This window comes from Oncorhynchus clarkii, chromosome 21 (genome assembly GCF_045791955.1).
Source record: "Oncorhynchus clarkii lewisi isolate Uvic-CL-2024 chromosome 21, UVic_Ocla_1.0, whole genome shotgun sequence".
Lineage (NCBI taxonomy): Eukaryota > Metazoa > Chordata > Actinopteri > Salmoniformes > Salmonidae > Oncorhynchus > Oncorhynchus clarkii.
In genome coordinates this window covers 39013538-39024561 of record NC_092167.1, presented here as the reverse complement: position 1 = coordinate 39024561, position 11024 = coordinate 39013538, and the positions used below count along the sequence as shown (strand labels likewise).

General features: G+C 45.0%; 1 pseudogene; it reads left to right on the top strand.

Annotated features, from left to right (window-relative positions):
- The first annotated feature begins 10210 nt into the window (after positions 1–10210).
- The window catches only part of LOC139379221 (ATP-dependent RNA helicase DHX15-like), a 42629-nt pseudogene continuing 41815 nt past the window's right edge, over positions 10211–11024 (top strand).

Here is an 11024-nt window from a genome sequence, read left to right as displayed (position 1 = left end):
ACACACACACACACACACACACACACACACACACACACACACACACACACACACACACACACAGAGTGTAGGCCCGCTGCCAGCCAGCTGATTTGGAATATTGGCGAGGTGTTTCGAGGAGTCTGATGACTTTATAAAGCAGATGGGATTTGTCGCTAATGAAATTGTGAAGCGACGTGGCGCCTTGGGCTTTAGCAAAACGCCCGAACAGCGTGCCAGTTCACCACGATAAGGGGGTGTATTAATGACATCCTCAGGTGTCTCGCCTATTTGGACTTTTTCTATGTTTGAAATGAACAAATGGACAGAAAAAAAGTTTAAACTAGCATTTTTGTTCAATTCAGGGCAGTGGCGTAGAGTTGATTGTTGTCTTGTTCTAGAAGTGAGATGGGAGCCTACAATGTGAGCCCTGCCCTTTGGTAGTCAACCAAACTGACTGCCGCTCAGAGAGACCTCCATCTGGGCACACACTTGTTGAATAAACGTTGTTTCCACGTAATTAAATGAAATTACATTGACCCAACGTGGAATAGATGTTGAATTGGTGTCTGTGCCCAGCCGGCTGGGCATTGTGAAGAAGTGAGCAATGTCAGCAGCTCTCATGGGGTTGCTTGAGTTGTGACATGGATTGGTGACATTTCACTTTCTTTACCCCCCCCCCCCCCCCCTTCTGACAGATACGTTAATGTAAATAAGCTAACCGGTATGCAGGCTTTTGCTCCAGCCCTGCTTTTACACACCTGATTTAGCTAATCAATGTTCTGCAGCTAAATCAGGTGTGTTAGAGCAAAAACCTGCTGGCCAATGACATGTTCCTCTTCCTCCACTCTCCCTGACAGAATTACCTAGGAGACTCCCTTTAGTTGTCAGGTGGTTGCCAGGTGGTGGTCTCAGAGCAGAGAGCTACCAGGCTAGTTTGATATTGCCCCCTGTGAATGGGCATGTTGTAAAATGAGGCCATGGTCACCACTGCCAAAACTAATCTCAGCCCCACATCTCTGACAGAGACATCCATGACCCAATCGCCAGCCAGCCAGCCAGCCAGTGTGGAGTGGTGCGGTGGTGCAGTGGTGTAGTGGTGTAGTGGTGCAGTGGTGTAGTGGTGCAGTGGTGTAGTGGTGCGGTGTAGTGGTGCGGTGTAGTGGTGCAGTGGTGTAGTGGTGCGGTGTAGTGGTGCAGTGGTGTAGTGGTGCGGTGTAGTGGTGCAGTGGTGTAGTGGTGTAGTGGTGCGGTGTAGTGGTGCGGTGTAGTGGTGCGGTGGTGTAGTGGTGCAGTGGTGTAGTGGTGCGGTGGTGTAGTGGTGCGGTGTAGTGGTGCAGTGGTGTAGTGGTGTAGTGGTGCGGTGTAGTGGTGCGGTGTAGTGGTGCGGTGGTGTAGTGGTGCAGTGGTGTAGTGGTGCGGTGGTGTAGTGGTGCGGTGTAGTGGTGCAGTGGTGTAGTGGTGTAGTGGTGCGGTGTAGTGGTGCGGTGTAGTGGTGCGGTGGTGTAGTGGTGCAGTGGTGTAGTGGTGCGGTGTAGTGGTGCGGTGTAGTGGTGCGGTGGTGTAGTGGTGCAGTGGTGTAGTGGTGCGGTGTAGTGGTGCAGTGGTGTAGTGGTGCGGTGTAGTGGTGCGGTGTAGTGGTGCAGTGGTGTAGTGGTGTAGTGGTGTAGTGGTGCGGTGTAGTGGTGCAGTGGTGTAGTGGTGTAGTAGTGTGGTGTAGTGGTGCAGTGGTGCGGTGGTGTAGTGGTGCGGTGTAGTGGTGTAGTGGTGTAGTGGTGCGGTGTAGTGGTTCAGTGGTGTAGTGGTGCGGTGCAGTGGTGTAGTGTAGTGGTGCGGCGCAGTGTAGTGGTGTAGTGTAGTGGTGTATTGGTGCAGTGGTGCGGCGCTGTGTAGTGTAGTGGTGCGGTGCAGTGTAGTGGTGTAGTGTAGTGGTGTAGTGGTGTAGTGGTGTAGTGGTGCAGTGGTGTAGTGGTATAGTGGTGCAGTGGTGTAGTGGTGTAGTGGTGTAGTGGTGTAGTGTAGAGGTGCGGTGTAGTGGTGCAGTGGTGTAGTGGTGCAGTGGTGTAGTGGTGTAGTGTAGAGGTGCGGTGCAGTGGTGTAGTGGTGCGGTGGTGCAGTGTAGTGGTGTAGTGGTGTAGTGGTTCAGTAGTGTAGTGGTTCAGTAGTGTAGTGGTTCAGTAGTGTAGTGGTGCAGTGGTGTAGTGGTGCGGTGCAGTGTAGTGGTGTAGTGGTGCAGTGGTGTAGTGGTGCGGTGTAGTGGTTCAGTGGTGTAGTGTAGTGGTTCAGTAGTGTAGTGGTTCAGTAGTGTAGTGGTGCAGTGGTGTAGTGGTTCAGTGGTGTAGTGGTTCAGTAGTGTAGTGGTTCAGTAGTGTAGTGGTGCAGTGGTGTAGTGGTTCAGTGGTGTAGTAGTTCAGTGGTGTAGTGGTTCAGTAGTGTAGTGGTTCAGTAGTGTAGTGGTGCAGTGGTGTAGTGGTGCGGTGCAGTGTAGTGGTGTAGTGGTGCGGTGTAGTGGTTCAGTGGTGTAGTGTAGTGGTTCAGTGGTGTAGTGGTTCAGTAGTGTAGTGGTGCAGTAGTGTAGTGGTGCAGTGGTGTAGTGGTGCGGTGCAGTGTAGTGGTGTAGTGGTGCAGTGGTGTAGTGGTGCGGTGCAGTGTAGTGGTGTAGTGGTTCAGTGGTGTAGTGGTTCAGTAGTGTAGTGGTTCAGTAGTGTAGTGGTGCGGTGCAGTGTAGTGGTGTAGTGGTGCAGTGGTGTAGTGGTGCGGTGTAGTGGTTCAGTGGTGTAGTGTAGTGGTTCAGTGGTGTAGTGGTTCAGTAGTGTAGTGGTTCAGTAGTGTAGTGGTGCAGTGGTGTAGTGGTTCAGTGGTGTAGTGGTTCAGTGGTGTAGTGGTTCAGTGGTGTAGTGGTTCAGTAGTGTAGTGGTGCAGTAGTGTAGTGGTGCAGTGGTGTAGTGGTTCAGTGGTGTAGTGGTTCAGTAGTGTAGTGGTTCAGTAGTGTAGTGGTGCAGTGGTGTAGTGGTGCGGTGCAGTGTAGTGGTGTAGTGGTGCGGTGTAGTGGTTCAGTGGTGTAGTGTAGTGGTTCAGTGGTGTAGTGGTTCAGTAGTGTAGTGGTGCAGTAGTGTAGTGGTGCAGTGGTGTAGTGGTGCGGTGCAGTGTAGTGGTGTAGTGGTGCAGTGGTGTAGTGGTGCGGTGCAGTGTAGTGGTTCAGTGGTGTAGTGGTTCAGTAGTGTAGTGGTTGAGTGGTGTAGTGGTGCGGTGCAGTGTAGTGGTGTAGTGGTGCAGTGGTGTAGTGGTGCGGTGTAGTGGTTCAGTGGTGTAGTGTAGTGGTTCAGTGGTGTAGTGGTGCAGCGGTGTAGTGGCGCGGTGCAATGCGGTGTAGTGGTGCAGTGCGGTGCGCTTTAGTGGTGCAGTGGTGTAGTGGTGCCTGGAGAAGTGGGTATACTCTAATGTTGCCAAGATTTTTCCAAGCGGCCTGCCCCGGCTAAGGAAAAGGCTCCCTGTGGGAAAAAGTCTATGAGAAACAGTGACACACTCTGAATGACCTAAAATTCTAAATCCCATATTAGTCTTTGACAGTCAGACCAACCCAAGCTGTACTGTGCAACTAGTCTAATAGTAGGCTTACTATTGAAACAGATAAATTAGGCTGTCAACTGAGTCAGAAATTCACAGGTTTCTAATTTTCCCAATATTTTTCAGGTTCTGCTTTTTTAATAGAAAAATAACATTGGATGTTCTAAGTCCATTACAACGCTTAAACCACATCAGGAGACAACTTTGAGGTCTGGGAAAAATCTCAGAAATGTAGTTACCCTTTAATTCAAGTGCACAGGCACCTAGTACTGTTGATTGGTTAGGGGTGTTTCTGTAGTACAGGCACCTAGTACTGTTGATTGGTTAGGGGTGTTTCTGTAGTACAGACACCTAGTACTGTTGATTGGTTAGGAGTGTTTCTGTAGTACAGACACCTAGTACTGTTGTTTGGTTAGGGGTGTTTCTGTAGTATAGACACCTAGTACTGTTGATTGGTTAGGGGTGTTTCTGTAGTACAGGCACCTAGTACTGTTGATTGGTTAGGGGTGTTTCTGTAGTACAGACACCTAGTACTGTTGATTGGTTAGGGGTGTTTCTGTTGTACAGACACCTAGTACTGTTGATTGGTTAGGGGTGTTTCTGTAGTACAGACACCTAGTACTGTTGATTGGTTAGGAGTGTTTCTGTAGTACAGACACCTAGTACTGTTGTTTGGTTAGGGGTGTTTCTGTAGTATAGACACCTAGTACTGTTGATTGGTTAGGGGTGTTTCTGTAGTACAGGCACCTAGTACTGTTGATTGGTTAGGGGTGTTTCTGTAGTACAGACACCTAGTACTGTTGTTTGGTTAGGGGTGTTTCAGTAGTACAGACACCTAGTACTGTTGATTGGTTAGCAGTGTTTCTGTAGTACAGACACCTAGTACCGTTGATTGGTTAGGGGTGTTTCTGTAGTACAGACACCTAGTACTGTTGATTGGTGAGGGGTGTTTCTGTAGTACAGACACCTAGTACTGTTGATTGGTTAGGGGTGTTTCTGTAGTACAGACACCTAGTACTGTTGATTGGTTAGGGGTGTTTCTATAGTACAGACACCCAGTGCTGTTGATTGGTTAGGGGTGTTTCTGTAGTACAGGCACCTAGTACTGTTGATTGGTTAAGGGTGTTTCTGGAGCACATGAGATGGAGTTTGCTTAACAGATGGCCACTGGATTGATTGATGCAAATAATCATGATATCATTCTGCCAGGTAGGCATAGTCTACTTTGTAGCTAGTTAACATTTAATTGAGAAGGTTTTTGGGAAAGCCTTTCCATCTACCAGAGTATGGTTAGGCCAGTCATTAGCATTGCTATATTTTTCCTGTTCCTTAAATGTTTGAAAGCTGGACGTTTTACTTCATATTATGACCATGTCTTACCTTGCTTCAAAGTAGCCCATAGCCAAAATCTCACCATAGAAACGCGGAGGCAGATGTTTTACAAAGACATCCTCATGTGCGTTCTCCTGTTCGATTGGTTTTCTTTCTTTCATGGTCCAGCAGCCAAAGACATTATACTAATTTAATTAGCAACCCATGATAGTTGTTGCATCTTTAGAGCTCCTTTCTTTCCACATTTCAAACAGATATTTCCATCTCTGTCCATAAAACCGCTTGCATGTGCGCTATGCATTTTAGAAATGTGTTTTACAGCTAATTGATACGGAGGATACCTCCATTACACTACTTTGATACTCATCCTGGGGATTAAGAAGTGAGTATAGACAATGCCCACTGAAAAACATGTGGGTATATGGCGTAAACCTGCGTATACCCTCCACTACCCCACTCTGTGTGTGTGTGTGTGTGTGTGTGTAAGAGAGTGTGAAAAGGAGTGTGTGTGGATGTGTGTTCATGTGTGGGTGTCAGTTTGTGAGTCTGCCTGGGTTCTTATGTAAGTATGAATTTTTTAAAATTGTTTAAAATACTATTTGTTAAAAATTGTGTGTGTGTGTGTACAGTTGTGCCTTATTATATGTACCTGTCAGTAAATTTGTTTTGAGATCAAGTGTGGGGATTTTGGCAGCACTGCAATCTAATCACATTCTCACATAGGGAGCGGCAGTGCGATGCTTTTCTCCAAACACTTCATCCTAGCCCCCCCTCATCTCCTACCCTGGACAGACACACACACACCGTCACACACACTACCCTGGAAAAACAGACACAGTGGCCCAGCCGGGTCACCACGGAGCCTGCCAGCTCTAATAGGTGTGATTGGAGGAGGCAGGAGGCAGCTGGATGTGGTGGGATTTGACACTACATCATCACCAGGGAACTAGGGGGAGAGCAGAGGGTGGGGGGGACACTTGGAGTCAGCGGTTTCCATGCCAACCACTCGGCGGGGTTAATTACTTTACCAGCCAGGTGTCCTGGCCACCGATGGCCAATGGCAGTGTGTCTGTGTCCCACGTCTCATTCAGTTCTCTCTTCTTTACGTTACCTGACTTCTATCAGCAATCCCTGGGCGAGGGAGCCAATCAGAGTGCACAGAGCGAGCCCACGGGGTCGTTGCCTGGTGTTGTGATTTGAAAGTGTAACTTTATGTTCAGTGGATGACAGGTCTGTCATTATCTCTGATGGGGGGAGTAAAAAAAACAGTGTGAAATGTCTTGTCGGATATCGTGTTTCCTGTTTGTTTGACACCCACGCATGGATGAGCCATTCAACTCGTTCCCACCCTTGTGCGAGCGTCTGCTTATTGAATGATGCTGTGATTATTGCATTGTGCCTATACGTTCAGATCCCCATATGTCAGTGCAATGTTTTTGATGATGCTATCCTTGATTAAAGAAGCAAATAAAGCTGCCGCCCGCTAGCATTAGCGTTAGTATCAATCACCCAAACCCAACAGCAAACATCAAACAACCTCTCCTCTCCACAAAGGCCCTAGATATATGGTAGAGTTACATCTCTTCACTGTTATTTACTACGTCCAATTACGTGCTGTGCTTCCCCACAAGGGCAAAGTCCCGGGGGAAACAACATGCGGAACCACTCGGGTTGTTGCTTTTTATGGCCTTATTTATATTCCATTTGATTTGTTTATGCACAGGGAATTGAGGTGGAGAATCCGTGGGCAGTCATGCAAATACTTTGTGTAAAATCACCCAAGTTGAGTAGTTACTCGCGTCGAGTCGAGTTCAGACACCTACATCCGCGTCACTATTCCACTTTGTTGATGGTTCTTTGTCCGTTGTGACCTACACTCTTAGAAAAAAGGATTCCAAAAAGGTTATTCGGCTGTCTCCATAGAAGGACCCTTTTTGGTTACAGGTAGAACTCTTTAGGCTCCCTCTGTGTAAAGGGTTCTACATGGAACTCAAAATGGTTCTTCAAAGGGTTCTCCTATGGAGACAGCTGAAGAACCATTTTAGGTTCAAGATACTCTTAGGAAAAAAAAGGTGCTATCTCACAGTTTCCGCTTTTCCTTTGAGGAAACAATCTACCGCTGCACCAAAATGGCTCCCGAGGCCCCCTTGTGAGGCCGGCGTCAGATAATGTTGTGGAGGGAGGGATGGAGAGTTGTGGTGGGCCGATAAGCAGAGAGGCCACGCCGGGGGTCAGCACACTGTCGAGGTGTACAGTGTGATCTCTATTAAGATAACAGGGTGGGCCGGAGAGATAAGAAGAGACAGGAGCCACTGATATATGCAGTAAGGGGATAGACATCACTGTCCTGGACCGGCTTGTACCTTGGGTAAAGTTGTCCTCTCCTGGATGGTAACAGACTTGGGTCAAATACGTATTTTATTTTCTTTCAAATACTTAAAGTGCTCTTGATTTAGCTCACCTGGCATGTTGATTATGCTCTCCCGGAGTATGCAGTTTTGGGACTATTCTATTGGTTCCATTGTGCCTGACAAGCTAAATCAAGCACACAATATGCATTCGACCCAGGTCTGGATAGTAATGAGGTCGTCTTCAGTTAAAAGCATTTACTCAAATGTTTGGAGTGTTTGCATGATAGTCAATTGACGTGTTGTTAGATGGAGCATCCTCCAACACTCCTACTCAATCTTGGGCGTAACTATTGAAATGGTGAATTGTGCTTGTTTGTGTGCCTCTCCTTGCTGGGAGAAGCCCCATCATGCAAATTGTCGTCAAGAGCGTTTCAAGTTGGAGTTGGCTGCTCCAGTGCATCACCTCAGGGCATCACTACCTGTAGGGCCCCCATTACTCCAGTGTGTGACAACCATCTTTAGAAACTGCCAGCTTTGTCATCTCGAACTCCCACACACTCCCTCTTGATCAATGCACCGCTGTCTCACTCAGGCAAAATGAGCCATCCAACAACCTGGTTAGTCACTCGCTTTGTTATCCCATAGGGGGAAAAAAGACTTGGATAACTAAAGCTTAAGCTAAATGTTACAGGGAAAATATTATTTTTCAACCGTGGGTAATGGTTGAGCTATTTCTGTTGATTGAAATGACACACCTGCATGAGCATTAAGCCTTTAAAAGCAGGTTAGGGGGCGACACATTGAGCGACCACATCATTCCAGACCACACAGTTGCCGAGAGAAACAGTGAATGTATATGAGTCAACCAGCTTTAGCTCACTTATAGCATCAACAACGTGTGTGTCTATAATTATAATGAGGGGAGTCGGGACACCAGCATATAAAACCCTGTTATATCTAGATCTGAAAGGATAAGGGGTGAAAAATGCTAATTTACAGTTTGGATATTTCTGTGCTTTCCCCATCTAAGATGGTCATCAGCACTGACCCTTAACATTCCACATGTGTCTAACTTTGTGATTAAACCATGGCTCTAAATATCGCTGCCACTTTATCAAATAATGGTGTATTTCGTGTATGGGCAAACGGTGACTTATTTTCCACAGTGATTGGCCTTATTAAATGTTTATAACTTATGATTGGCTAAAGAAGTGCTTTAACTAACCCTAGGTACAATACATCCATTTATTGTAAAGTGAGTAGCTCACAAGGCATGGAGTTTAAACTGTGATCTGTGAGTTGTTTCCCAAAGATGTCGGTCTCCTTCAGTGGTACTGTGATATTGTGATAATGTTCTTGTTATTTAATTGTATATTATACTGATATTTTGTTGTTTCTTAAGAGTGTATGAATGCATTCAGATACTAAACAAACATATCAGGACTATACATAAAAAAATACTATATGTTTACATTAAATAAATGTTTATTTCAATCATTTATTTGCAGCTTTTACATTTTCACAGATCTCAGTGTTTGTAGAATCTATTTCAAAATATCAAAAGACATCAATTTCCTTAAAAGCAGCAACTTTTGTCACGAAATCACATAAATTGTGTAAGGTAAGAATGATTCCCTACTACATCATTCAAACGTTCATGCCGTATCATGATCCAACACTTCTAATTGTCTGTAGTTGACTCTCTGTTAGGGATCGATTGCAGTTAATGGGCTTTTCCCATTCCGGCTCGACTGTCTTATCCCAAAGAGTAGGACTGCTCACTCCGATGACACAGCAGGCAAACACGAGACCAGCAGGAGACCAGTTGTCTCCTGAGACCAGCATTAGATTAAGGAATAGTTTGTAAATAGATTTCTGTAACTGGCTTGATGCTATCTTCTGTCATTTTTACAGACACAATGATAATAACAACAACAATAATAATCTATATTTAGAACCAGATACACATGCATTCAATACCTCGTCCACTTACGTTCTATTGATTCTACTCTAAGATGTCAATGTTCATTTTGGTGACTTGAACAGCTGAGGTACAAAATAAATTAAAATACACTCTAGATCTTGCAAATCTGTTGAAATAACTATTTTGAACAATACCAGTTTTATTGTCAATTGTTATACAGTTACTTGATGTTTAGAGTGCAGCCCTGCAATCCTGACATCTTGATATTATCGAGAGGATTTTCCATTCAGGTAGCAGGCTATTGTCCCTTTTCACAGTTAGATAAAAGGGCTATTCCTCTCCTGTGTCAGTGTGGTATTGGTCTTCTCTATGTCTGTCAGCAGCTCTGCTTGGCAGGCCTATTTCACACACAATTGGACTGTTATTTAATTGCCTGTGAAAGAAAGGGAGAAAACAGCCTGGTATTTTAAATTTGCCTTGGATATAGAGCATTAGCGAGGCTTTGTTGTAACGTTGACCTCTCCTTCCCCATCACCATCAATCCCTGGTTACAAGCAATGAGCCATTTGCCATTATGATGCTTGTTAGCAATGCCCAGGCTGTGTAATTACCTCTGTCAATGAAAATTATTGTTTCCAGTGTCAGCTGATTCATCACTACATAATCTTATAGGTTGAAACATTCAAGAAATCTCTTGGAAGAGATCTAAGCACTGAAAATGTCTCATGTGGATGGGGTTTTTCATATGTTCTTGAAAGATTGACATGGTTTGAAATAATCACTGACATCCACATTTTGGCATAACAAAAAAAGGACGGCCCTCTTCAAATACATATTTATCATATACATGTTATTTATAAACAAATGTGAGTTCTCACATGTTTGGCTTTGGGATGGATTCTACAACTCTGTTTATATTTTCTATGTTATCACCATAGGCCAATTTGGTATTACACGTGGACCCTCTTTTTTTTATTAGGGGGAGGCTGCATTTGGTCAGCCAGAAAGAACATCCCCAAGACAGGCAACCACCGACTCCACGGCAGCAGCTGTCCTTTACAGTTTCAGGTGGCACAAATATTGAATATATCTGTCTCGACAAAACTCACGTTAAATTGTTGTTTTTCTGTCATTTTCGCAGAGATAACAATGATTGAGGTAAGTGCTTCCGGTTGCCATATTTGTGGTGCTTAGCAGCACTGTGCAGACATTGCATGGCATAAATCATAATCAACCTACTTTTGTTCCTTATTTTGGATAGTTATGTACGTGTAAAACATTTTTTATAAACGATATTGGTTGGATTTGGGAGATGATGATTCATTAAACGATAGTTAGTTAAACGATAACGTCTAATGGTTATGTATATGGAATAATATGGAGAGAGGATCCTTTGTATTTGTGTTTGTCGGCACTACAGCGCAGGATATTTTTGGCTGCAACTAACGTTAGCATGCTAGCTAGCTAGATCATTACTGGTTCATTGAAACTATCTGAAGCTGGCTCTGTTCTGTAGATACTACGAGCTAGTTAGCTAACTAATTGGCCCGATAGCTAGCTAAGTCACAGCGTTGTCATTAACGTTCTGCAACTGAAAAGGAAAATAACCAATTCCCTAAGAGATGTCTCATTTGCATGTCACCCAATGATTCAGTCAGTGGACGTCAAAACTACATGGCCAACTTTGTTGGCAGAACAGACATTCTTGAAACCCTTCCATGGAATTGCGAGTGTCATGCCAACATTCCAGGCCCATAAGGACATGAGTTCTGAGGTGGTGTACCCAAGACAACACGATGGTCTGCTGATGTTCATAGGAAATATAACCAGTTAGCTGCAGTAACGGGATATGTGATGCTCCATTATCCGTT